The sequence below is a fragment of the Montipora foliosa genome, chromosome 2 (genome assembly GCF_036669935.1).
Source record: "Montipora foliosa isolate CH-2021 chromosome 2, ASM3666993v2, whole genome shotgun sequence".
Lineage (NCBI taxonomy): Eukaryota > Metazoa > Cnidaria > Anthozoa > Scleractinia > Acroporidae > Montipora > Montipora foliosa.
The window spans coordinates 25632842-25637841 of NC_090870.1; positions in this window are offsets into that span (position 1 = coordinate 25632842).

Below are 5000 nucleotides of genomic sequence, written 5' to 3' on the forward strand. Positions count from 1 at the left end.
TGTGCCATGGTTAAAGGTTAAAGATGGTCAGAAAAAGGTGGTAGCCACCATCCCACTTCATGGTGATCAGCTTTTTGAAGAGTGCGCAAGGCATGCTATGTGGACATTTCGAGATGGTGAGACCCCATATGAGAGACTAGAAGGCATTGATACAGAAATTGCTGACTGGCATGCCAAGTATACTCTGTACAAGGTAATAAGTGTAAGTTATAACCATCTATTTCAGTATTAACCACATCTTTTTAGTCTTTCAATATTGTAGTCCCTTTTTTTGATTGGCACAACATCTTCAAGCATAAACAGGACAGGGAAAACAAATGCTTCCAAAGGAGTTGAAAGCCATTTCAATGAATACAGCGAATTTCATGCTCGTGAGATAGAAGCGCACATCTTGGCATCCTTTATGGAAATGACTGAAATGAAAGACACTGGTGGTACGTAGATAATTTAAATTACTCAATCTAGGGAATTTGGCTAAAGCAAAATTCTAGGTGGGCCGAGATTACTCCAAAGAAACTGGGTTCAGTCAGAACAGAACGTATGTGCAATAACAATAGTAGGCACCGTCCTTAATAATAAAATTAATTTAGAAAACAATATTTAAATATAATATAAGACTTTCCAGTGTTAAATTGAACACAATTCAGTATAACCTAGTTTGAACAGGCTAAACTTTCAAGCAACATAATGATTGTACTTTTAATAGCCTTGCTCATGGGTGGGCTACTGCTGGAAGAGAATACTTCAACACTTTCCTTGAATAATGCAGTGACAGATATTACAGGAAGCTCATGCTTTAATGTTACACTGTTTGACATTTTAGGGGAAGATCAGTCTGTAATGTACAAGACAAATACACCAAATGTCATACTACCAGACTCCTCAGTCCCAAAAGAAACCCAAGCCAAGTGGTTGTTTTTATTTAATGCAGATGACTTTAGTGCTTTGGTTGAGCGGACAAAAGAGCTCTAAGAGGCTCATAAGCAAGAGGGAAGGTGGAAGTGCCACGCAGAAGATTGCACAGCCACATATGTGTACCACTCTGGCAGAGTAAGGTGAATATCAGCTTAGTGCTGCGTCATTTTTAGCTTATTTATTTAGAACTACTTTTCTTTTGAGATGCCAATTAAGAGTTATGCTGTCTCTAAATCAAGTACTGTGATTGATTTTACATTTCATGTGGCATTTTGTGATTAGCCAAAAGAATTCAAATCTCACAGGTTCAAGAGTGAGTTGCATTTGGATGGCCTCAAGATTTTTCAGGCTGGAAAGCAATCACTCACAAGGTGATTGTGTGCTTTTGTTTATAAATTTACATGTACATCCAAATAAGCAATGATGAATCAAGATACTACACTACATTCAATTTTGATACAGCTTAAAGGCTTTGTAGTGATGGCATAATTTAGGAAGAAATATATTCGATATAATGTGGTCTTCATCACATCAAGACTCCAACCAATACAGAAAATATTTTCTCCCAACTGCATGTAGCTGTCATAATAATACAGGGGTATTATGCAAAAATCTACATGTTACCCAAACCAGCACATCTTTCAAATATATGATCCAAGAGGTTTTTATCACACATTTTTGTCTTCATGTTACAGACACGAAATTGAAGTTCACAACTTATCCTTTGACAATGGGACAGACACAAGAGATGTCTTTGGCTATTTCTATTGCAGAGCAAGATGTGGTGAAGTATTTAAAACAAAGACAACAAGAAACAGGTATACATTATATTATAGTGCATAGGAATGTGCAGTTATTAAGCTACATGTAACCTGAATTTTAAATGATATGAAAGTTCCCGTGGGATACATTTCAGCATGTTACACATAATTTTACAGACAAACCTCGATCATCTGGACCTTTCTGATTGTATGTATGATTGTATGTAGTGTCCACTTTTTACTATTATATGGTTGTTAATTTGTGCATGTTTAAATTTGTTATAGCTCTTGCGAGTTGAAAATAGCATAAGCATTCAAGTAAACCTGCACGAATGCCTTCTGTTTTTTTAGACATGAAGAGAATAAACATGGTCATGTAGCATATGAACAAAACGAGGAAATTCCAAAGGGTGATGACAACAAACAAGATTACTGCTACAATTTTCACATTGCCAAACTGACTTTTGGACTGTTCCTGATGGACTTCGGTGATGCTGTCAAAGAAGGTGATGGAGACAGATTGTTTAACATATACAAAGTGGCCCTGCTGTTATTCAAAACACATGGACACTACAAATATGCTTATGTCATTCTCCTTCATTTGATTAAGTGCATATCAATACTTCCTAAACAGCAAGCATTAAGTTGCAAATGGAACAAATTTTACAATGGAACTGGTCATATTGGAAGGAGCATCTCTTTGGATTATAAGAAGGAGCTACAGCACTCAGGTCTCAAAGCTATGCGGAGACAACTGGGACCAAATCTAAATGAGGCAAGTGCAGAAAGAATAGCAGGAACATTGGAGACTGTAGATCTCATTTATGAGTCTATTGACAGGGACTGTGTGGCAGGGGACAAGCATGGTCACAGGACCAGCTCAAAGGATGAAGATGCAGTGAAACAGATCGTTGAAGACCTAATTACCTGCAAGGCATTTACGAAGATCGAAGGGTGCAAGGGCTATCCATCATTTCCAGAGTTCGACAAAAGCTTGTTGCAAGACCTGGATTACAGAGATCTCCATAAATGGATGCAGGAACATATTGCTCTTTGGGGATCAATTTATCAGTGAATGTACAGTACCTGTCAAAACATAATTTCAATTACAGTCCCTTTCTTGTATTCAATCTCCTCATTTTACTCCGAGCATGCTTCAATGTTGAACAGTTTCTTTCATCCAGTACTCAGATGACCTTATCTAGTGGATAACTAGTCACTCTATCAAAATAGATAAAATAATATAGATAAATTCTGTGCAGAATCATGGTTATTTGTGGTAAAAGGGGAGTCACTCTAATATTCCACTAGTTGAAGGTATCCAGCCTTTAAACAGCTGAGACCAGAGGTCAGAAAAGTTAATGGAATGGAACATTATAGCTTCAGACATTGTTTTGTATGTACTGTATTGATCAGGCATCAGACTGTGAATGTTGATTTTAACTGCAAATTCCTTGTACTGTACATACACTGACATGTTTAAGGATTATCATGAAATCAACAGAACATTACAAAGATTATTGATGAGAATACTGTTATGAATGGCCTTAATGATACCATCAGTGCTTTTAATAAGATTGCAAGTATCCTAGTAAGCTTCAGCTGCTCAGTACAGCATTCGCCGGAAAGTAGTACAGTACTCCTGTTATTCTAATTTTTTGAAATTGACTTGCACTGAGCAAAATATGTGGAAGTTCACAATAGAATACCCACTGGAGCTCCAGCAGGTCCAGATCTTATTGAAAGCAATGTACTTTAACACTTTTCATTAGACTGTGCTCCAATGTATGAAATATCACTTCTCAGTGGATTTCAAAACTTTATCACTATATCAACGCTGTGAAGGGTATGATTTTCAAGCAGTTTACTCTAGCATAGGGTATATAAATCCAAGCATTTGGGTCTAGAATAGGTTATCTTTTTTCACGAAACTGACCAGTCACTTTAAGATTTTATCAAGACTAAGGAAACCAGAATTCCCACTCAAAAATATAAAAAAATCGCGTCGGCAAAGTTTAAGTTTACATAACTCAGCCTCAACAGTTGATAAATGTTCAACAGAAGAGCTTTCAATGATTTTCCACAAACTGGCCTCGCGACAGTTGGGGCAAGAAACTGAGGGAACACTTGCAAGAAGACCCCCTATTTTTGAAAAACTTGTTCGCCCACCAACGGGGCTTCTCATTGGTGTGAAACAGTTACAATGATTGACACGTGACAACTTTTCAAGCAAAACATGATATTTATGTTAGTTCTAGCCTTACAAAGACAATGGCAGAAGATGTGGCGAATCCGGTCTCGGTTTTACATTGAAAAGAGAACCATAACAGTCAATGCACAATCTTTTCAACTGTGAAGATGTAATGGCTGTCTAGCCAACAGGATTCAGGAAAAGCGTAATCCTGCAGATGTTTGTCATGATGTGGGCAGTTCGAAATAAAAGAAAACGAAGAACGTTCTTCTCGAGTATCAGTGTGATTTTTCCATTTTAAAGTAACATAAGCGATCAAGTTAGTGGTTGAGGTAAATTACATGGGAATGACAACATGTGATTTAAATGAAAATCTGTACTGATTAGACGGTATCCATCAAGGGAAATTCAATATTACTTACGCGTCAACTGAAGCTATGGATAATTAAGCGTTTCCACAATTCACTAAAAGCAAAATATTCGTTATTTAACAAAACTTTGGCAGCTGGACTGAAGATGGGTTGTCTGCCATTAGTTACATTCCAAACTGATTGGTTAAGCCTTGGAGAAATGGGTGAAGGATAAAATGATGCCATTTAGCCACTACCTGTGAAGGTAACTCATTATGTAGGCAAGGCAAAAATGATTTTGATACTCTACAAGCCCAAAACACTTGTGTTGCTTGTGTTGCACTAACATAAACATACAGCTAGTATTGTATGTATACAAGTTACAATATTAATCATGAGGAAGTAATGTTTTGATGTCACTTTTGTGTAGATTTAGCTCTCTCAGGATTTTCATTTAGTAACTGCACACAATTTCTTTATTAGCAACATTTGGTTAGGTTAAGTCTGGTCTACGAGCCAGAAGGCCCATCAAGGCCGGAGCTTATCCCGGTTTCAATGGCATGAAGCGACTAGGAGTATTTCTACTCCTCCCTGGATGGGATGCCAGTCCATCGCAGGGTTACCCCCAGCATTAAATTCGCCGGTACCCATTTATATACCTGGGTGGAGAGAGGGACCGTGAGAGTAAAGTGTCTTGCCCAAGAACACAACACAATGCCCCTGGCCAGGACCCGAACCCAAACCCAGACCACTCGATCCGGAGTCAAGCACACTAACCATAAG